The sequence below is a fragment of the Cupressus sempervirens genome, chromosome 4, assembly GCF_028749045.1.
Source record: "Cupressus sempervirens isolate cs-2001-9-10 chromosome 4, ASM2874904v1, whole genome shotgun sequence".
Lineage (NCBI taxonomy): Eukaryota > Viridiplantae > Streptophyta > Pinopsida > Cupressales > Cupressaceae > Cupressus > Cupressus sempervirens.
This window is the reverse complement of record NC_143121.1, coordinates 95886570-95911866: the sequence shown is the minus strand read 5'-3', so window position 1 is coordinate 95911866 and position 25297 is coordinate 95886570.

Sequence of the window (25297 nt, the reverse complement as noted above, 5' to 3'; positions counted from 1 at the left end):
AGTGAAAAATAGTAACTAGTTACATTCGTGGTTTTTTCCATATTGGGTTTCCACATTAAATGTTAGTGTCTCATGTGTTTTATGCTATTTGTTTTATGCTTGCAAGTTAATCAATGTGAATGTTTAAAATTAGTTAAAATTAAATCACACTTTTCTTTTATCGAGTTACAACATTTTCTGTATGTTTACTAAATAACAGTAGCAATCAATTTTATTGTTAACATCCAAGGGATCTAAAATATTTTAGTGGTAACTAATTCACCCCCCCTCTCAGTTACATGGGGGATGTGGGATTAAATTAAATGGATTTGAGGATTTATTTAATTTAATTGAGGAATAGGGATTTAATTGATAAATTGTTTTTAGGTTATCATTTGATTTTATCAATTGGACTATAGTTAATTAAATTAATTAATTAGCTAGGGGATCACAGTTAATTAATCAATTCATTAATATTTAATCAATAATGTCTTGGGAGATGACTAAATAAGATTACTTAGTGATGTAATCAGATTTAGGTGTCTATAGTGAGTAGCAAGATTCAAATATTCATTTCTCTTACTTTTATTGGAGTAGCCTAGGAATATACCTTCATCACTTTTTACATCAAGTTTTCCTTCCCTTACATCTTTCAAGATATAGCATTTACTTCCAAACACTCTGAGATAACAAAAATTAGGCTTGTATCCATACTATAATTCATAAGGTTTTTTGTTTGCATCTTTCTTTAGTTGAACTCAGTTAAGTGTATATTGAGTTGTGTTAATTGCTTCTCTTTAGTATTTTGTTGCAACATTCTTCTTAGTCATCAATGTTCTTGCACACTCCATGATGGATCTATCTTCTTTCTGCTATACCATTTTTCTCTATAGTTCTAGGTGTTGATACCTATCTTTTGATTCCTCTTTCATTGCACAACTCATTGAATTCATTTGAGAAGAATTCACCTCCTCTATTTGATCTTAGGCATTTCAAATTCTTCCTTGTTTCTTTCTCATCAACTCTAGCCAAATTATAACATTTGAACTTTTGAAAAGCATTAGACTTATCTTTCATAAATAGTAAAGTCATCATTCTAGAATAATCATCAACATATAGAATAAACTATATGTCTCTACAGTATTGGCCCATAAAGATTTGTATGAACTACTTCTAAACTTCTTTAGAATTGTAGGAATTACTTCTGAAGCTTCTTTTACTCACTTTTCTAATTTGACATTGTTTACACATGCCCATCTCAAGTTTCTTCAAATATGGTATGCCTCTTACTCTTTTGTTCTTGATTATGGTAACTAGGTTATCAAAGTTAACATGATACATCCTTTTATGCCATAGTAAACTCTCCTCTATTTGAGCTAATAAACATGTACTTTTAGTGAGATCTAGGTAAAAAAAATTACTTTTTGTCTAATTACTAGTCCCAAAAAGGTTTCCTTTTCCATCTAATAGTTTAGCTTTTCTGTTCATGAATTCTACCTTGTATCCTATATTGTTCAGTTATGCTATACTGAGTAGATTATGTCTTAATCCTTCAACCCAGTAAGAATTTTCATATTTTATTCCTTTAGTTAATTCTATGATTCATTTTCCTTTTACATAACATGGTTCATTATTTCCAAATCTAACACTTCCACCATCATAGTGTTCTAAATGTTCAAACCTTGTTTTTTCACTAGTAATGTGATGGGAACAACCACTATCTATGATTTATGTATTATTTTTTTTAACATTAGAGATAAGTGCCATCTTTTGATTTTCCTCATTATCAAATCCATCTTTAACAACAATCTAAACTACTTCATTATCATCATTATTAGAATCTTTAGTGATGTAACAATATTTCTTACCTTTGTCTTTATATTCTTTGTAGTTCTTGAATTCTTTCTCATCTTTGAGCACTTTATTTCTTTTTTCATATTTCTCTTCTTTGTTTGGACATCTTGTACAAATATGACCAACTTCTTCACACAACAAACAAATCAATGGAATCTTGCCTCTGGGTTTTTCTTTTCCTTTTGATACTCTTGTATTGTCTTAAAATGGAAGCACTTCCATGTTAATAAAATTTAGCCCTCCTTAGGGGGTATTTTTTCCCTTCATTATATTGTCCCCTATTTTTTACCCCCTTCTCATCTTCTATGCCTATTTAGGTCTCTATTTGGGCCTCCCTAAACACTATTTTTCCCTTCTAGATCATTTTCCAAGGGTTAAGAACCCCTAGGTCAAGGAGGACATTGATCCTAAGCTAGGTCAAATTTGACCCCAACCTTGACCCAGGTCCCCCTTTTTCATCAAAAAAATTGTTTGGTGCAGGGATAGGTTCAAAAGGTTTTTTTACCACTTCTAGGTTAGTTATTTCAAGCTCTAAAATGGTAAACCCTTAAATTGCATTTAATTTAGGACCATTTCGAGGGGTTAAGGCTTAATTGGAATTTAATTCTCATATGTCAACCTCTCTAGAAGTTTGTGCCCTAGACTAGTATATAAGGAAGGCTTCTGTAAGGAAACTTGCAACAAAGAATATAACCATTTCCACATAACCCATAATAGATTTGAAATATATATGCAATTAAAATCTACATGCAAGAGAATAGACAACATACCCACAAAAATGTGACACAAGAAATACTATGGGAAATCCTCATTGAGGGAAAAACCCAACCTCCAAAAGCATCCATCACCATGTATTATTTAGCAAAAACACCATTGCAATACAACCATGGAACCCTTTAAATCCATAGCCACCACTAAGAAATCTATGTGAATAAGCATGAATCCAACATCCCATGCCATGCTTCCAACCTTCACAAATGCTCCCTTGGCTAACCTGTCAAGCCTTGTCTTACTTAAATCTTTCCTTTTTTCCTTCTCACACCAACAACTACCCCTATGGCTATTTATATAGTAGCAAGTCCCATAGAACCACAAGTGGCATTACATAAACCATGTGCTACCTAACCCATTATCCCTACATTTAATATTGAATTTTTTCTTTATCCCCAATATTAAATAATTACATCAAATATTATCACAATGTTACAATACAACTTATCAAGTATATCCTATAGGTATCTCTACATGTTGCATGTCCATCTTGGTGCTCCTAGATACAACATTACATAGTAAAATAAAACAATACAATATAAAAATATTATGCAATGTATGCAACACCCATTATCTCAACACCTTCCTCTCTCATTTTGGACCCACAAGATAGAAGTTAGGAGATATCTACTTGTCACGATTAAGCATTTGTCTTCCATTGAATTCAAGCAACCGAATCAAACGAGAAAGCAATCACCCATTTAAGCAATCAAGTTCTGCATTGGAGATCAAGGATTCAAGCATTCAATCCTTTGAAGGGATTTGGTTCAAGCATTCAAGATTTATTATTCAAAACCTAGAGCTATCCATCATGGTGATGTGATCTTCCTTCAAGATCCTTTGTTCATCTTCAAGATCTATTCATTCTTCCCTCAAGGTGGATTTCAAGCATACAATCATGTAGGTTTTGATTGATGTTTATGGTTTTGATTTACGTTATTGAGTCCAAGATTTCATATCAAAATACTTGTTTACATTTTAAATACAATTGCATATCTGTTGAATATTATATCTTTGCTATTAGATTTGCTTCTACTACTTGCTAGCATTCTCTATTTCAATTCTATTATTAAGGTTGATTCCAAACTAGGGTTTGACCAAGGTAAACCCTTCATCCAAATAATAAATCCCTTTTTTCTTGCAGATGTAGGTGTGAGACAATGAAAAAAAATGCATATTTAAGTATCATTTATGGAAAGGTTTTGGGATTTGTGAACATAATTTCCATCAGACCAGCATAGGTCAAGGTCAAAAATAAAGGGGTCAAGGTCGATTTGGCTCAAAAAAGAAAAATATTTTTTGGGTTTTTTAGATCTCATAGTTTTGGTTTAAAGTGCAGAAATCAACAAATTTTGAGGTTGTTTGATAGGCTTTCCAACAAGTTTTTTTTTCTAGAGGTAAGTACTTTCATCTTTTCATTTCAATATTAGTCTCCTATATTTACATTTCATCTCCTTACAATTCAAATGTATGTATAAAAATGTAGGTTTAGGGTCTCTTTCATGTGCATTATTTTTAAAACTATTCATCCATATTTTTACACCTTACACCTCTTTTTGCAAGTAGGGTTTCACTAACTTGAAGATCTTCATCTAATTCTTCTTCTTCTTCTCTATCAACCTATTTTACTTTTGAGTTTTTTCAATTTCTGCCAAGGGTTATTTTGGCCTTGAATCAAGATTCAAGGTTGCTAGAGGTGCTAGTATAACTATCAAATTTATCCAACTCAAAAGAATTTAATCTATCCAGAAGTGAATCAAAGGTTATTTTATTTTTAGGATTGCATCTCATCTCTTGAATTAGTGAAACTCTAATTTCATAAATAGGAAGAAGAGTTATTAGTACCTTACTAGCCATTTTTTCATCATTTATATCTCCTCCTAAGACTTTGATTACACTCACACTGTCTTTGATTCTATCACTATATTGGATAATGTTCTCTCCTTTCATCTTCATTCAACCAAACTTTCCTCTTAATCTTTCTGCCTTGGCTTTTTGTGTTGATAAATGGCTGATGAGGATATGTAATTATTGCCATTTATGTTGTCATTTATGGCAACACATGATGTACATCCCTACAATAAACCTCAGAAATAAAGATACTTAGCTTTTGGTACTCAAAAAATCATCTAAGTATGAATTTGGTATACAACAGTGTATTATTTTGTTTGTAACTTGTTGTTGATGTCATATTATGACTAGCAAAGTTAGATGGAGATAGTATACGTGTTGATGATGATGCGTATAACCTCAGAAGTTAGTATGGATTGTATGGAAAAGAGATATCCATATTTTCCCAATGTAATAGGACAACATAATTAAAGGAAAGGAATTATTTTATTTACAAAATAAATACTTGTCCAATTAGGGTCAACATCCTAGATGTTTACTCTAAGTTGGAAAAATTTATTATGGTCTTAGCTAACCTAGCAGCAAATTTATGAAAAGGCATGGTATTTATGCAAAGGACATCTTGCGAATTCAAGCACGTTATCTTGGAGAAATTGTGTTGAGCAATTATATGCAAACTTTTGTGAAAGTGGTATATGCAACGTTTGTGAAGCTATTTTGTGATTTGAGATTGAGTTGAGAAAGAATCTATATTCCAAAAGTTTGATTACTTTTTTGGGTAGTGAGCTCTTCTTATAATTGGAAGTGCATGTTTATGTAATGATCCCATCTTTTGGCCTTCATGTTCTCCAAAGTCTAAGTGGAGGATAAGAAAAAATTAAATTAATTTCTTATAAAGTCATTAAATAAATTAAAATTAAAAGGTGGCTTTATATTTAATTAATTTAATTAATTATTGTATTACAATTGAGATGCATCTAGAGTGTGTATTAATTATTGGAAAGGTGGAAGCCTCTAGAAGAACAATTAATTATTGCAAGAGAGGAGTTTCTAGAGAGTGCATTAATTATTGGAAGGGGGAAGCTTCTAGCACTTGCAATTAATTAATGTTTTAGTTCTTTCTAGAAGGGTGAAGGAATAGGATAAATAGGGGTGAGAGTCTCATTGTTTAGCATGGGATTATTGTATCGAATGATTATGACTTGCATTTGATAATAGCTTGGATGTGTGAATCACACTCTTTTTTGGCAATAGGGGACGTTCATTCTCTGTTGTAACATTCTAGACGTCATTTCCTTAGGGTTTGGCCTTTGGAATACATCTCTTTGTACTTGATTGCAGCATTTTTAGAATTAATATAATTTCAACAGTTGGTTCAGCTTTTGGGCATTCTTGGGTGTCCATTACAGTGGTATCAGAGCTATAAGTCCTGCCATCCTGTGGAGATCATATTGATAGCCGGATAAAGATGTACATTAGTCTAAATCAAGATGTGATGTTCAAATAGTTATTGGGTACATTAGAGAAGAGGCAACGTATGCAACAAGAGCAGAATAGGTGAATGGATATGATGTTGCAGCTTATGGCTAGATAGATGGGCATCAACATTGATGATTTGTATGTTGCTCCAGAGTAGAAGGTAGTCGATTTCTCAGGTGGGATCGAGACATGTATAGAGCCAGCCAGCTATGATGTTGGTGATGTGGGCATTTTAGCAGACTTAGTAGAGACATGCGTGCAAAGTCAGGAGATCACATATGAAGCCTTGTCAGGGGATGATGACGTAGCAATAGTGGAATTAGGAGAATGCGAGGATACTATCATATTAGCAACCACTTCTATGTCAGTTGAAGCATCCACTGAGGAGTTTAATGGTATAAATGTAGTGGTTGATGTATTTTCTAATGAAGCCACACATGTTAATGATTATGAGTTTTCATCAACTACAAATTCAGTTCAGTTTTCTGTTGCAGTAGTTAATGTTGTTCCTATGTCCATATATTTCGATGCGGCAACACCTATTGTTGATACAGTTAGCATGAGTACATATGGTTCACCTACAACTACATCTTTTTCAATGCATGATGGTGGTAATATGCATTCCTGTCCAATATATATTATGTGGATGGATAAAGGGAAGAAGGCGTTTCATAGATCTTCTATGGAGTTGCCTTATGATGACATTCTGACTTCATCAGCACAAGTTTTGAATGCTAGGCTACAGGAGTTGGTCCTAATGATGCGGGTTTTCAGTTGGTTTAACTTCCATATGGATATCACATATTGGGATCCAGGTGGAGGTTGGAGTCCATTATGTTACTTAATTGCTTGAGGACAAGCAATTTCAAGGAGGGCGGATTTGTAATGATCCCATCTTTTGGCCTTCACGTTCTCCAAACTCTAAGTGGAGGATAAGAAAAAATTAAATTAATTTCTTATAAAGTCATTAAATAAATTAAAATTAAAAGGTGACTTTATATTTAATTAATTTAATTAATTATTGTATTACAAAGGAGATGCGTCTAGAGTGTGTATTAATTATTGGAAAGGTGGAAGCCTCTAGAAGCACAATTAATTATTGCAAAAGAGGAGTTTCTAGAGAGTGCATTAATTATTGGAAGGGGGAAGCTTCTAGAACTTGCAATTAATTAATGTTTTAGTTCTTTCTAGAAGGGTGAAGGAATAGGATAAATAGGGGTGAGAGTCACATTGTTTAGCATGGGATTATTGTATCGAATGATTATGACTTGCATTTGATAATAGCTTGGATGTGTGAATCACACTCTTTTTTGGCAATAGGGGATGTTCATTCTCTATTGTAACATTCTAGATGTCATTCCCTTAGGGTTTGGCCTTTGGAATACATCTCTTTGTACTTGATTGCAACATTTTTAGAATTAATATAATTTCAGCAGTTGGTTCAGCTTTTGGGCATTCTTGGGTGTCCATTATAGTTTAGGCAATGGGCTCATCTTCCATCTGCTATACTCTAATTCCTAACAGGGTTGGAATCTCCTAACAAGGATTCAAAGTCTCCTAATAGGGACTCTCTATATTGAATTTTATCATTAAATCCTACTAGGGTCCATCTTATATATCAATATGTTATCTAGTGATTATCATCCCCACTGGGGTTTTCCCTTGGCCAGGGTTTCCCTAGTTAACAAAATATGGTGTTATGAGTTATCTTTGTGCATGGTTATTGTTAATTTTCAATATTATTTTATTAATTTTTTATGTATGGTTTAAAGTAACAAATAATATCCAATTGGCAACTAAAGTTTGTAAATGATTGATTCACCCCCCCTCTTAGTAATTCCTATTTCTAACAATTGATATCAGAGCATGGTTACTTAGAAGAGGCTTAACAACTTGAGTAAGATCCCTATGGATATTGAATAGTTGATGAAAAACCTTGAAGAGGCACTTGAAAAAATTTATTTCCTTACTAAAGATAGAGATAAGTTGAAGGACATATATGAAGATTCCAAAGTATACATTAGACAATTGAAGGAAAATATTGTACATCTCAAATCCAAGCCCGAATCTATTGAATCTAAAACTAGTGATGATGATTATTCAAAACTAAAGACAGAGTATAAGATCTTGAAGCATGAATTGAAGATTATGAATCCAAAGTTAATTTTCAGGAGTGATCCTAGAAAAATTGAAACTAATTTGAAGACTGAGAATGCAGATCTTAGAGAAAGTTTGGCAAAGAAGACATTTGAGCTTGAAATATTGAAAGATCATGAAGAACATCATAAGTCCAATAATATTATGAAGTGTGAATTAACTTAGTGCAAGAAAAAAATTGAGAATATTTATTCTAGTAGAGAAAATCTTAATGATTCAATGTCAATAAAGAGACATACTTATGATAAGACTGGTCTTGGTTATCTAATTAACATGCCTACAAAAAAAACCTAATATTAGATCAGATCTGAAAAAAAAAAAGATAAATTTGATGATAAGATTGAATCTAGTCAATCTTCTAATAAACCTAAAGAAGTTGGACAAGACAAGGAACTTAAATATTGGATGAACCAAATTAAGTGGAATCTCCTAAGGGAACCAAGTATGAATTTAGAGGTAAGTGTTTTATATGTAATGAAATAGGTCTTATGAAAAGAGATTGTACAAATAAGTCATTTAATAATGTTAAGGATTTTTATTGTCATAATTATCATGGTATGGGCCATAAAGAAATTGATTGTAGGAAACTTAAGTATGATAATAATAGAAGGAATAGTAGAATGTCTAGGAATACTAACCCTACAGATAGAAGATCTAATGAAACCACATCAAGAGAATGGAGACCTTATGAGGAAAGAAGAAATGTCATGTGTTATAAGTGTAACAACTTTGGATACATAGCTAGGAATGTCATATGCCTAATAATCAACAGAATCCTAGATGTAGAACACCAGTAAGTTAGTTAAACAACAACTTCAAACATACAAAAAGGTATTATAGAATGGAAAAAAACTTTAGAAATGGAAGGAACAATGGAAGAAACTTTAGAAAATGAAGAAATGATGGAAGGAATGTTAGAAATGGCAGAAGGAACCATGAAATGAACTCTAGAACTAGCAAACATAATGGAGGAACAAAGAAATGTAGCTAGTGAACTTCGAGAAGAACTCAATGAGGAATTTGTAAAAGGATTAGACATCTCAAATTAAAGTCTAGAAGATGATGAAACAAGAAGATTGAAGTTAGTTATCAATTTTGATTTAATTAAGTTGAATTAAGCTTGTTCATAGCACCAAAACTTGAAACTTCATCTAGAGATCAAACTAGAGGCAACAAAGATGAGAAAAGATGTATCAAGATAAGTTTGGATTGTAGCTAAGCTTGCTTGTAATTTGGAGCTTATCTAAATCAGTTATAAAGAAATTAAGAGTTACTATTAGTACAGAGAAAGTTAACTCTATAGAAGAAGATGAAAACTATTTTTTTGCTAAGTGAAGTTTTGTAGAGCATTATCATGATGGCAGGAAGCTATAATAAACCTCGAGTGGCATCTAAAGATTAGATAGATGATCTTGAGTAGTTATTTGATCTCAAAATGCAATTGATAGCTTTTTTTTGTTTTCAATGTATGCAATTAATGCAAGCTTAAGTTGAGGAAATAAATGGAATATAGACTTGATTACCATTTCATTGAAAATACATCAAAAGCATAGAGCACTTAGAAGCAACTCGACAAAGAAATCTTGAAGCAAACCCTATTTTTGAAAACATATTTTAATTTTTTTCCATAGAATTTATTCGATAAAATTTCCTATTTAATAGAATCATGGATATATCAGTAGTTCACAACTTTGAGAATGAGGAGAGACAAAAATTGAAGGTTTTTTCCACAAAACCCATATAGAAGGAAACCCTAACTCAAAATTATCCATTACTCCAAACAATGTAGTATATTTGTAAGATGTAGGAAGTTATCTTACTAGTAAGTTTGAATCTATTAGAAGTGAGTATGAACAAGGATATGGAATTAGTCTTTAATCACAATATTATTGTGAAACCTGGATTTGAACACTTGAAGGAACTAGACCTATTCAAATATAATTTGTACTAAGAATTGGATGTAGATGAGTGGATACAAATCATACTAAGTAGAATATATGATGGGAAACTATGGAGGCAAGATAGTGTAGTTGATATCTCAGTCGACCTTATTCATGAGCTAACTGGTCTTTGTAAACAAGGCAATGTACCTATAGGTGAGAAAATGGTTAAGAAGAAAGTTTAGAGCTACACAAAGGTAGTAGATAATGGGAAGGCCAAGGTGATCAAAAATATTAAGAAAGATGATGTAAGATTTTTGAGTAGAATTGTTACCTACTATGTATGTGCAAGTTCAAAGATTAATGAATTGTTAGCCATATTTATCTATGCAGCCTAAAAGATATGTATTGAGAAGGAACAAGTTAACCTTAGTGAAATACTAAGAATGCAACTTCCTAAAAACCTAGAAAAGATCAAGAGGACTAAGAATGGTGTGTTTAGATTTTAGTTACTGATTAATCACATATTCTTTCCTGTGCTTAAAAATTTTGCATATTTGTCAATCATAGAGATTATGAGGAGTGAGAGGTGTACAATGGAGAAGATCACAAAAGTGTGTAGAAGACATCCAACAGATAAAATATTGGATACTAAAAATTTGATTATGAAAACATTTCAGAATGAAATGAGGCAAAGATTTAGAATTGCACCTAGAATTGTAGACAGATTTAAGGAAGATATTTTTGTTATGTTTGATACAAATTTTACTTATATTAAAGTAGTATAACCTTAGGAAACATTTCTTGATCCCTTGGGTTATGAATTAAGTGATGATATAGAAGTTGGATACATTGACTTATTGCTGAAATCAGAGAAGGACCAAGCTGAATGCAGATTTGGAACTTATGATGAGATTACCCAATCAGCTCATCAAGCATCCTTGGAGAAGGCATCTCATAAGAAGATAGAAACTATAATGAAGAAAGCCTTATCAGAGGCTAGTACAACTAAGAATAAATCACAAGAAATTAGGAAAACCATGAAGTAAGGTATACTAAATGTGCAACCTTTGGTAGTGTCTATTGTAGAGACATCTTTGGAACAAAACATTCCTTATGCAATGAAGAATGAAATGAGAATGAATATGAAAATGAAAATAGTTAAAAATGTAATGAAAAGATGGATTAATGAGAGAAAATGATATGGTGATAGTAAAGGAGTGGGATAAAAACCAAAGATAAAATAAATAGAAGATAGAAAAGATGAAGGTGAAAAATGGAAGGAAGTGATAAGAAGAGAGAAAAGATTTAATGTGTGATATATGATGAAAGATGAAATGTGATGACAGAAGAAAATGAAAACTGAATTAGTGAAGTGGATATGAAATGACATAGAAATAAAGGTGAAAATGAATAAGAATGCATATGAAATGCTAATGATGAATTGTAATGGATGAAATGAGGATGTAATGAGAAATTTCATTAAAAAAAATGATGCTAGGGGTGTAACGATGTGAAGTGATGTAGCTCCACTTTTGAGATTCAAAAGCCACATAGGGACACATAGGGACCTCAAGAGCCTAGTGAGGAGGGTGAAATAGTGGATACATAGAATGTGATGAATAATGAAAGAAAAAGAAGTGCGGTAGTGATCAATTTTTTTTTGAAGGTCATGCAATGCAATAGATGAAATGAGGGATGTGGCATAATGAGAGAATGAAATGTGATAAGAGGAAATAGTGATTGAATTTATGTGACATTTGAAGGTCACACAATGCAATAGATGTGATGAATACTATGGTATAATGAAGTGTGAGGCATGGACAATAGTTGAGTGTTAGAAGCTCTCGTTGATGTTGATGTTATTGTCTACCATTTGATCACTTGTCCTAAATTGTGTTGTTGATTTTCTGAATGATATTGTGTAGGCATACTTGTGTAATCCTAGATGAAATGAAAACTAGATTAATGCAGCTATCACTTTTTGTAAAGAGATACAAATTAAATGTCATCATTGAGTGCCTAAATAAAAGTGACATAGTAAAACCACCACTAGCTCAGCTATAGTAATATGAATATCATATGACACTGAGAATTATGACAAAAAAATAATGTAGATAAAAGATATGACAACCGTTATGAATAGAAACTATAGCTATAGTAAATGAAAACAAGCATGCAAATAGACACATCTTAGATAAAGAACCTCACTTAAGATATCATGCAAAATTGGTCAAGGTACACATGGCCTTTTAATAGAGAGGAGGCACTTACAAATGGACACCAATAATGCATAAAATCAAAGGATCACTAGAGAAATATAGTGAAAAACCAAAGGAAAATAAGAGATCATGGCATCATCCCGATATCTCTAGTCAAATACATCATTGAGGTACTAGAAGCTCATAACAATAGTAAAACCATTATTTGTGTACCAGTAGTGCTAACAATTATGTGCAATAGTGTCAAGTTTGTTAAATTATTTGAGGATGCAACTATTATAGAAGTCTAGTAACAAAGTGTGAAATTTCTTAGTGGTAATTTAACAGTGGGATCTAGTGATTGTGGCAAAAGATATGTGTCAATGGGGATTAGGGTGTCTGAATGTCAAAGTCGAGTGGCAAGTGTATATGGTACTGGTGCGGCAAGATGTCTAGAGTGAACATGTGGAAACTGGAGACTATAAATAGATGAGAAATGTGTCCATAAAAGGAAGTGCATTGAAGGAAATAGAACAACTATTTAGTTATTTTGAAAGGTCCAGTAAGTGTAGGATGGAAAGCATGTCAGGATCACCAGATTAGTCACAATAGGAGGGTGATGTTAGCTAGGGAAGATGGGTGAGGCAAGGATAGAGAGAAAAACACATTTGGTGGACCTTTGAGGAACTAGTGTATCAATCTGAACTGCAAGTATTAGTTCATGAGCAGGGTGAATCAAGTCATGTAGGACTAGCACAAGCACAACCTAAGGGTTCAAGAGTTAGGGTGGAAGAAACACCATTGTTAGAATTGATTATGTTGTTAGGGAGTGCACTATAGTAGGCATTTTAGGTGGTATTGGGTGATAAACTAATGATACAGACATAGAATAGTCTACTTGGGATGACAAAGAGTATGTTAAAAGTAGCAATGGAGCTGTGGGAGATAGACTTTCCAAAGAAGAAAATGGGAAAATCTTAGAGAGAAGCACAAGATGGTAGCATGGATAAGGTGATGAGAACATTAATTTAGTTGTTTAACCTTAGGATTCTGGGGTAAAAGTTGATGAAAGAGGGGGAGGGTGGATTGAGTGTGATGGATCCATAACTAAAAGTAGAGGATAGAGAAAAAGGGATGAGCGTAATGGAGGATTTATAGAGAATGTTAGCCATGGAGAGAATTTGAGTGGAGAATGCAAAGTAGGAATTCACATTTTTGTTGGGATTAATGGAGAAAGCTTGACAAGATGGAGTGAAAAAATAAGCAAGGTGGTTCTAGGTGATGGTGAATTTAGAACAAGCTCAAGTATGGTTATTGGAAGTAGAACTGTGAGTGGAATTGTCTATGGGAGAAATCATGAGTGCAAAGACTACAAGAGTCACTAAGAATGGCTCAAGTAGGTTTGGAAAGTGCACATAATAAATTGGTTTTATTACAAGCTCAGTCTAAGTCTTTTAGGGAGGCAATTGCAAAATTGAACACCTTGCTTTTGTAGTTGCAAGAGCAGTTAGCATTGAGCAATTCAAAGGTGAGGTAGTTACATTAGCGATTAAATGAAGCAAAAGAAGATGTGGATCATTAGAGAATGGCGAATGATAAAATGCAAGAGGAGTAGGATGTGTCCCAATGAATGATCACTATACTAGGTATAAATAAGCTGGTGGAGACTATGTTCATGGATATGCAATGGACTGCAAAAGTAGACTAAGAATCCACCTATTACATGGGGCTTTATCATCAATCACTTCCCAATGAGAAGCAATGAGAGACTCAATTTTTACAAAGGAAATTTACATGACTATTGAACACTCAATTGTGTGGTGGGAGATTTCCAATTCCCATGGATGTTGTGTGCTTGCAAAGAGGATTAATGCTAGGAGCCTCATCCTCTAGGATTGGCTCTAGGGAAATGGCCCTAATTGGACATCCTATCCTACCACCTCCCCAAGGGAGTCCAAAATAAATGATCCACTAGATGTTAGTTTGAATGTAATGTTGTCATTGTCATCATAATAGAATAAAAAGTGTGTTATTTTTTTGGCAAGCAAAAAGGGGTAATTGATGCTCATGTTAATGAGCCATGTGATTGAAAATGTCATATAAACATTGTCATTTCCATTTTTCCTATTTTGTGGATATGTTTTTTGGATTTTGGGAATATGTGGATGTTTTTAAATTTTTGTAAATAGTTAAATGTTTTTGGCATTTTTGTAAATATTTGAATTTTTTTTTTGGATCTTTTTTTGTAACTATTTGAATTTATTTGGAATTTTTGCAAATATTTGGAAAGTTGTCAATCTCCATAAAAGTGAGAGCAATGAGATATGTAGAGGAAGATTGACCTTTACTAATGTGTGGGAATTGAATGTTGGTGTGGGATCGTAATGAAAGATGAGTACAAAATTGTGTAACATTTGGAGGGTCCTTTTGTATAAGGTGGAAAAAGAAGAAGTGCTAAACCATGAATTGTAAGGCACAATTCTATATATATTGATAACCTTTACAGACAAGTTGTGAGCCAACGATCAAATTTATCTCTAGGTGTGGGCTTACGATGCCTAAAAAAGGTGCTTGGGCCTATGGGAGGCTTTGATGGCTAAGACAGGTGCTAGAGGGGCTTTGAAAAAGGTGTTTGGGCTTGAAAATGCAAAACAAAGCCTTGAAAAGGCATTTGGGCCTAAAAAAGCAAAATAGGGCCTTGAAAAATGTGTTGGGGCCTAAAAGGGTGAAAAGTGGTTCTGAAAAAGGTGTCTAGGCTAAAAAGGCACTAACAAGGCCTTAAAAATATGTTGGGAGTCGAAAAAAGGTTCTTGAGGATCTTATGATCTCTCAAACATACACTTACTTATTCTAAACCCCTATTAGATGATGATAAAAGAGTCCAACAGATATCTGGGCCTTTCAGGATAACATTGATATATTTGTTAAAAGGTTGTTGGATCAATCATGGTCTTTGTAGCATAAATAAGCCTTGAAATCCATTGGGAGTTTTTGATCTTGAAAGGAGGAAATAAATGGGACTCCACCAAAATATTTTCCACTATCCACATTGTGCAAGATTTTCCAAAGCCTGGTGAGATGTTTCAAGAGATGACTACATTGCTTCTTAATAAATGAATTCTCTTGTTTTTTTTTTTTGCCAAAGCTAATAGGGCAATAAAATATACCATAAAATATTTAAATATTTTTCAATGTAGTGGGCCTCACCATTGATTTCATATAAAATCGGTCGAGGTATGCAAACCTATCCTAAAGGAACAACAATTATAGACAAACACCAACTCAACATGAAATTAATGGATCATCAAATTGAAAAATACAAAAATAATTCATGAAAATTTAAATAGCCTATTTGGGATGAGGTTGTTATTGTTTGTTTTGAGTTTTGGGACATTTTCAAGATTTTTAAAACTATTTTTTATGATTTTTTTTGACAATTTTTGAATGTTTTTGACAATTTTTTAACCAGTGGTATGACCTATTAATAGGATGTGAGTGAGACTTTTTTGGAATATAGAAATAAATAAGGCCTTTCGAAACACATAAAGAGTTGAGGAGACCAAAAGTAGGTTGTGAAGGCTAAAAGGGGATTCAAAGAGCTATATATGAGACAATGGAGGCAAAATAGGATTTTTGGGACTTCAAATTGATTTTATGAAGGCTAAAATGGATGTTGGGAACTATTGGTTGTAGCAGATATTAGAGATGTGCACTAAATTTCTTGTAATTCATGTCTGTGATATCTTAGAACATAATTAGACTTCATGTTTCCTCTAAGTTGCATGTCTTCTCTTTGTTGTCATTTTGTTGGCTGTCTCTACTACTGTGAACTATGTTTGAAGCCAAGAAACCATTGAACCATAACCTTCAAGTATTTCTCAATTGGGTATGTGTGAGATTAACTCAACTATGCTAGGTAGTGAGATGAGGTGGAATGAAAAGGCCACAAACAAGCAAAATTTGTCTTAAAGAAGGTTGTTTGGGTCATGTCTTGTTGTAGTTCTACATTAAAATACTTGTATTGTTTAGGGAAGTCCAAAGGTATTATCTCTCCCTCTTTTTAGACAAAGGTGGTGTTTCTCAATCCTTTTGTACCAGGTTTTTTCTTTTTTTAGATTTTTGGTTATTTGATGTTTTTTATTTTTTTTGGTAATGTGCTTCCTCAAGATTTAGACATAGAACCACTTGAAATGGATGTTGTTGATGGGTTTGGTTAGTTCTTCTCCATGATAGTTTGAAAGCCTATAGGTACTAATCCCAAAGGATTCTATGATAATGTAAGGACCAATCCAATTGGCCTCACATTTTCCTTTCTTCTCTCTTGCTGTTTGATTCTTAGGGTTTTCCTAGAGAGAGAACTATGTCTCCAATTTGAAAGACCAATGGTTTGACCTTTTTGTTCTAGTGTTTGGACAACCTATTATGATACACTGTGAGATGCTCATGTTGTATGTTGATTCTCTCCTAAGAGTTCTAGTTGTTCTAAATAGGCCACTCTATAATCTTCATCTAATAAGATATCATGGAGGGTGACTCTCAAAGATGGGATCTCAACTTCTAAAGGAAGAATGACCTCACTATCATAGACCAATGTAAAAGGAGTGGTGCCCATAGGCATTCAAACACTTTTTCTATAGGCCCATAAGGTAAGATTTAGCTGCAAATGCTAATCTGTACTAGTATCATTGACTGTTCTCTTGAGAATTTTGATGATCTTCTTGTTGGTGGCCTTTTCTTGGCCATTGCCTTGGAGATAATAGATTGACGATGAGTGTTGTATAACGTGAAACTTCTTACATAACTCATTAAAAATTTGGTTTTTAAAATACAAGGTGTTATCCATTAGAAAGGCATGAGGTATGCCAAACTGACAAATGATATGGTTCAGTATGAATGAAAAGATTTATTTTTCAATAGAGTTTGCAACTAGTGTCACTTCAACCCACTTGGTAAAATATTCAATTGTGGTGATGATCCATTCATGTCCACCAAAGTAAGGTGCGTGGATTGCATGAATAAAATCAAAACCCCACTGATAGAAAGCCCATGGTGTGGCTAAAGAGTTGAGTTCTTATGTTGGTGCATGAATACAATTGCCATATATTTGACATTGTTTACAAGTTTTCACATAGTCAATAGAATCCTTTTCCATGGTCGGTTAGAAGTAGCCCATTCAAAGAATTTTCTTTTCTAATGTAAATCCAATGGAATGTGACTAAAAAATACCTACATGAACCTCAAGCAGAGAAACCCTAGACTCATCCTTTTCAAGACACCTCAATAAAGTACCATTGAGACCTTTCCTATATAATGTATTAGTCACAAAAGTATAATGCAAGGTCTAGTAGATGAATTTTCATTTTTGGTTTTGTGAGGGGTCAAAAGGGATAATGTTATCACAAAGATAGGTAGAAATGAGTCATACCAAGGGGAGTTTGGTGTGTTTAAATGAAAAATAATGTGGGATTCAGGTTGAATAAATGTGGGTTGAACAACCTCTTCTACTATGGACTCATACCACTCATGTTGATTTGGTAGCTGAAGCAATGAGACTAGGGTGACCATGGCATCCACTATCATGTTCTTGTCTCTAGGGATTTTCTCAAAAGTAATATGAATGAAGAATTCTGTAAGTGTATCAACCATATGCTTGTAAGGTAATAATTTCTCATTTTTGGTTTGATACATGTCTGTAACTTGATTGATGACTACTTGAGAATCCCCATATATTTCAAACATTTTTAATTTCCATTCTAACACTAGCTTGGGACCCAAAACCAATGCTTCATATTTTGCTATATTGTTTGTGCATGGGAAGAGTAGTTTGTAAGACTTGGTGATGGTGACACCTAGATGTGTGATGAACAATATGTCATCACTACAACCATGGTGTGTGTAGGAACCATCAAAGTAAAACTTCCATGTGATCAATTTTTATCTAGAGAATGTGTGTGTCTAGAAAGTCTGTTTCCAATTGATCAGCAATGGCTTGTCCTTTTATAGCTTTCCTATCAATGTACTTAATATCAAACTCACTCAGGATCATTACCCATTTGGCCAATCTATTTGTTAATGTTGTCTTGATGAGAAGGTATTTGAGAGAGTCAATTTTGGATATGAGCTTAACTTTGCATGTCAAAAGATAGTGGTGTAGCTTTTGTGAAGTAAAAACTACATCCAAGCAAGATTTTTCAATAAAAGTGTAATTTAGCTCATAATTTACTAGGGTGTGACTGATGTAATAAATAGATCTTTCTTTGCTTTAATCATTTGCTTGTGGCAAGAGGGATGCTACTAATCTGTTTGTCAAAGAGAAGTAGAGAAATAAAGGTTTATGTGGTATCAGAGGTACCAACATAGGTGGATTCATCAGGTATTTCTTAAGAAAATCAAAGGACATTTGATATTGGCCATCCCATTTAAAAATTATATCCTTGTGGAGGAGATGGGTGAAAGGCACACACTTTTTTGCTAGCTGGGATATGAAGTGGTGAACTAATAGAAGCCTCCCTTGGAGGGAACATAGCTGGCTCAAGTCCTTAGGAGGTGGCATATTGATAATGGCTTGTACCTTTTTGGGATCAACCTCAATTCCTTTAGTTAAGACAATGTACCTTAAGACCTTTTCAGATTTCATGCCAAAGGCACATTTCTTAGGGTTTAGCCTTACTTTGAAGGTTTCTAAGTTGGTAAATATCTTATCTAAGATAAGAAGATGATTCTCTTGGGTATGAGATTTGGCAAGGATTTCATCCACATAATCTCCCATAAAAATGTGCATCATGTCATGGAAAACATGGCCCACTGATAGGTAGCTCCTGCATTCTTGATCCCAAAAGGCATGGGATTCCAATAGAAAATTCCCCATGAACAAGTAAAAGTTGTCTTTTCTTGGTCCTTTAGTGCTATTCTGATTTGGTTGTACCCCAAAAAATTATTTATGAGGGAAAACATGGAGTGTCTTGTTCTTGAGTCCATAATTGTATCAATATTTAGAAGGAGGAAATCATCTTTAGGATATGCTTTATTGACATCATGGAAGTCAGTATAGATCTATATGCTATCATCTTTCTTTGATATATGTACAAAATTTTATATCCATGATTAATAGGCCAATGGCGTGATGAAGTTGATACTAAGAAATTTCTCCAATTCTATTTTGACTAGTAGTGTTGTGTGAAGATGCATTTTCTTGATTTTTTGTTTAACAGGCTTGGCATTCAAAGAAATGTTGAGATGGTGAAGGATTAGATTTGGATCTAACTCTGACATGTCAGCATAGAACCATGCAAAATTTATCTACCTTTCCTTGAAGAATCAAATGAATTCACTTGTTTCTTCTATAGCTAGGGACTATGCCAAATGAATTATGCTAGGGTCTTGATCTATGCCAATGTAAACTTTTACTATAGCTTTAATCAATATAGATGAACTTTCTTCTAAATATTTGGATAAGGTATCAATCATCTCATATGTGGGTGTCACAGTTGGTTTTTCACCATTGGATGTTGTTGGAAATGATTGGAAAAGATCATGAGGGAGATTGTTGGAAATGACTGAAGAGATTATACATAAAAAGTAATGGAACTGGTAAAGAATGTTCTCAATCATTGTTTTGCCATTGATGTCAAACTTGCTACTTGCAGGAATGACAATTTCTTTAGTGATCCAACTACTATCAATTGGTTGATTGACAAGGAGGAGGCAATCAATAAGATGTAACTAGAGTAGCTAGAGAAAGGTTGAAGTTATGATGTTGTAATGAAATACAAGGATCAGCTAAGCCATTGATGAAAAAGTGTATTGATGACATACTCTAAGACACAGAGAGTGGGCACACTAAAACATATCAAAGATGTAAGGTTTTAGCTAAGTCATTTGTAAAGTCTAACTAAGTTCATTAGAGAGAGAGAGCTAGCAAGCAAGTCAGTGCCAAACAGATTCTTAGTTGAAGCCAAGCAAGTTCACTTTTAGAGTGTGCTGAGTAAATATCAAGTGCTGAATAGAAAACAAGTGTCGAGTAAATATCAAGTGCCAAATAGAAAATAAGTGCCGAGTAAACATCAAGTGCCGAGCATGAAACAAGTGCCGAGTAAATATATAGATGCCCAATAGGATATAAGTGCTGAGTAACATAGAACAAGCCGAGTATCAGTAAACCAATAATGTTGAGTTGTTGCATTATTTTGAAATCAAAGATTCATTAGATCTGAGCTGACAAGGTTGTTACCTAGAAGTTTGTAAACCAGATAGAAGATAAGAGTGATGAGCTGGTGGCACAGAACACCATGTAAAAAGGTTTTTAGCGAAAACAATTGGATGCTAGAAAAGGTTTCTAGATGAAGAAAAATGGGGTAGATACATTGTATCCTGCCTAATCCATTGAAACCCTAAAATTGGAGAGGGAGAATTGAGCGAGAAAGATATTTCAAATTTCTATTTAAGAAGTCATAAGGTCACGCAGCAGAAGAGTGGTGGTGAGAAAGTATGAAATCATGAGCTGCTTAAGGAAAGTGCTAAGGAGTAAGAGAACAAATAATACTCTATTTTGCTGGATGACCATAGATATGATTGCATTGGTATGATGAGTAAAGAAGACTCAAGGAAACAAAGCTTGAGAGGAAGACAAGCTAATAGAACTGAAGTGATTAAAAGCCAAGCAAAGGATTGAACTGAAGTGTGATCTTTGATCTACAAGATATGTTGTAAGTTGAATCAAATCAAAGCCATTGTTGTTACTTTCTAGCAATTGTAACAGTTAAGATAAAACCTATGGACTTAGGTTGGTTTAATAGCCATGTTGTAAATCCTTTAACAGGGTGACATTCCAAGTAAATGTTCCAAAGTCCTTTAATCGGGCCCATTCCTAACAATTTGGTGAAATCCTCTAACAAGGTCACATTTAACAATGTGTTGTAGCCTTTAACAGGGAAAACCATCATAAGTGGCTAAAATCAATTGCGCAATTATTTTGTGGGTATCATCCCCACCCCAGTTTTACCTTCTTATTCCTAGAGGGTTTTTGGGTTATCAAATTCTTAGTGTTATGGTGTGATGCATGTTTAATTTTCTTAGTTGTTTCAATATTTAAATTGCATGCATGATAAGTTCAGTTATGCACCATTAAGGAATTGTAGAGAAAACAAAAAAAGTTTTATTATGGCATTTGGACCTTGAATAACTGATTCACCACCCCCCCCTCTCAGTTATTCTAAAGAATTATAACAGATGCATCATTTCTATTTCTTTCAAAAAAAATCTTAGGACTAGCCACTAGGTGGTTTGGGTCATTAGTTGTCTGATGTATTTGGCCCTTTTTTGTATGACTAAGGTGTTTGATATCAAACTGATCCATATGTGTTTCTCCTATTCTTTGAAAATGAGATGGTTCAACTACATTAAGGTATATGAAAATGTCTTGGTCATTGTCAAAATTTGGGATGTTGTGGGGTTTAGTTGTGTCCCAACTGATAAACTTGGGATGAATTAAGGATAGTGACTTGTAGTATGGATGGGGTTCAGTGGGGTTCAATGACATGAATTTATTTGATGACTCATATGTTGTATTGGTTAGATCTATAACATGTGTTTCTTCTAATTATGGGTGTAACTAACATTATCATTGGAAGATGTTTTTTGGTTGCCTTTGGAGGATTCATCCTTGTCATGGTTCATGAAAGGGCTTTTGAAGGTTGTATGGTCATCATTGTCACAAAGATTATCTACTTCAATGGTTCCATTATTAATCAATTTTTTGTTTGGCCCCTTCAAGGTCATAATAGTGGTTGGTTAAATGCCCAATTTTTTAGTTGTAGGCACAAAAGTGTTTGTCACTCCATCACTTAGGTTTTAGCTATGGTTTGTAGGGCTTGGCTTCTAGTAGGACAATAAGTTTGTCTACTAAAAGTGTTTGTAACATACTTTCATAAGACACCCCTATGGGTGTGTATTCTTTTAGTATATCAAAAGACTAGTATCCTTTTATGGGAGGAGCTTATTTATAGGCTACTTGTTGATTGGAGGTTGAAGGAGTAGTTGTGTTTCATTGGTAGAATGGATGAACATTGTCATTTTTGGGTAGGTTTTTTTGAGTATTTACATTGACATTATTGATGTTTGGATATTGGTGGTTTGGATAGAGGTGAGGTTGTGATTTAACATGATTTTCCTTGACCACCCTAGCATTGGCTATCTTTTGGTTGTTATCCATGGCTTTTTTTTATCAATTCATCGATCAGATGAGTTATGTGTTTGTGAGGAGTTATTCGAGAAACATATGCCATATTTTGATAGCTTAATGATGTCATTATATATTAGAGTTTATTCTACTTTAGTAGCATTTTCTAAAGTAGTCTTAAAGTCTTTGGTCCCTTGAATTTGGAGCTAGTAGTTCATATATTTTGAGAGGTCATTGATGAATATGTTTGTTTTCTCCTTGTCTAGGATGTCTCAATGATATTTAGCGAGAGTCCATCTACACCTTTGCAAGAAAACTTTAAAGGACTCTCCAGGGAGTTTTTTTATGTTACATAAATCGATCATAATAACTTCTCTTTCAATATTGTATGAATATTGTGTAATAAAAATAGGGGCTAGCTAATCAAATGACATAATGTTGGAGGGTAGCCTAGACAACCACTTCATGGCTTGTCCTCCTAGGCTTCTAGGAAGAAACCACATTAGGTAGGTCATGTCATGGAAAAATTCCATACTTAAAGTATAGAACTGTCTGAGATAATCTTGAGGATTAGATGTGCCAAAAATCTTATCATATTTTTGTAGTTGCACATTCTATGGAAAGGGTGTGAAGGTGACACTTTTATCAAAGGGGAGGGGACATACCTTCTCAAGGCTAAATTCAGTGGGTTGGATCTTCTCTCTTTTCATTCTTTCTATTTATAGTTGTAAATCTTAGAGTTTCTATGTGACATCTTCTAAGGGTGATTCCTCTTTGTCCCTCTTAAGGTCCATTATGTTGAAGTCAGATGGTAATTTGGTACTGTGTTGTACCAATGATAGTAGGTATCATTCTTTATGGTTTTCGAGTATTTTTCCATTATATCAAAAAACTCAAGGTTTTGTTAGAAATCCTTAATTTTAGTTTCAAGACTCCTTTCATCCAATCGCTCCCAAGCTGAACCCAAGCAGATGAGGTATGAATGAGAGAGGAGTAGACAGGCTATTAGGTATACATTAGACAAACCCTTTTTTTAAAGGAATCTACGTTCTATGTAGATAAAGGTGATTCTTTGGTAGTGGAATTTGAGGAGTGGTCCACAAGTGTAACAGGCTCAACAATGCTCATAGATTTGATCCTCATTTTTTATATCCTGGAACTTACCCGTATGTGTGATCTTTTGGACTCTTTCTATTTTATAGCTACACTAGTTTTATGTAGTGGCATGAGACGTGGATGAGACTCCTTCAACTCTTATGAATTTCAGTGGTATAAGGAATGTTTTTAGACCAAATTTTATGGGATTAGCAAGCTATGTTTCAGCAAGAAAGTGTTTGGTAATGTTGATGATGATAAACTCAATTTTGCGAAGTCAAGTAGGGGATGGATGTGTGTGTCCATTCATTTTTGACTTTATATGCAAAGTTGGAGTAATGATAACTTTTGGAAAAAAGATCTGATATCAGGTTAAAACATGGCTTGCTTCAAAAGTGGCTTTCAATTGCATAAATTCTCAATTTCACAAAATGTTGACAAAGAAAAAGGATATCCAAATCTATTGTTCATTTATGAATATTATTGGTCTAGATAGCCTCTATTTTAATGTTTTTCTCAAATGTGCTACAAAAATATTTAAATGTGCTATTTTAATTCTTGTATGCATTGTTTTATAGTGTGTCAGGCAATGTTCGATAAGATGTATGCATTGTTTAAGTCTTTGAATGCATTTTTATTTTAATCAAATGCACTATTATAGAAGGCAAATACGACATAGAAAGGGTCAAATGCACTATTTAAAGTATTGAATGTGTTACTTTAGGTTATTCAAAAGCATTTGTATTGAGTTTTGCACTAGTTTGTAGTTACATTTTCCAACAGGACTATGATCTGAAGTTTATTAATGTGTATTACAAAAAATGCATTTAAACACAACAATAGCATAAATGACAATGAAATAAAACCCACATGCACCTAAAAAAAGAAATAAAATGCTTCCTAACAATGGTTGGCTAAAGACAGTGACTATAGGGTTTTAGTGTTTGACAAATAATGTTCAAATTTACCTCTCTTGTAATGTAGAGCTTCTCATCAATGCTAAGGAGGTTTGGTGCAATCTCTTGTGAGACCATTAGAGGAAGGCTATATTTCAAACATGATTGGCTTGAATTCAATTAGGAGTGCAAGATTGAAGGTGATCCCTCTCATTGGCCTTGCTAAGGAAAATCTTGGGAGGTAGCCCTTCTACAGCTAAGTAATCTAGCTAGTAAAAAGTAGGGAAAATAGAAATCAGAAGTAGGTTTGGGAGTTTGATCACTCTAAAAGAAAGAGAGCATATCCCTACTACTTTGATCTTACCAAACACAATAGACAAATATTGTTCAATTATGAGACTTTACCTATGAAAAAAGAGAGGCTCCTACTTAACTCTATGTGTTTGTTCATTCCTCACTTGATCACTAGTGACCCTCATAGAAGGTTTGGCATTCTAATCAACTTGATGTGTTGAGAGCATAGGCCTACTTCTAGATAGATCAGCAAAACCAAACTTTCCACTTGAACTAGGTTATAAGTCTAGAAATGCCACAATCTAATTGAAAAGGGTTTAAGCTTACTTGATTTGATGCTAGCAAAGGCTAGATGCATTTTTAGTGTCTTCATTCCATTCTTGTAATTTTTTCTATGATCTGCAAGTTCTTATTAGACCATAAGAGATTTGTAAACAACCCATACTCAGATCTACAAGTTAGATATGGTGATTTACAACTTTTATTAGATGTGCTATAGAAAATGGCATATGTGTTACAAAAATGTGTAAATACACTATTTACATAGTCAAATGTGCTACTTAAACATGAAAATGCACTACAGAATCTATCAAATGTGCTATAAAATAGAAAAGATACATTATAGAACACTTCAAATATGTTACAAAATAATTTAAATGTGTT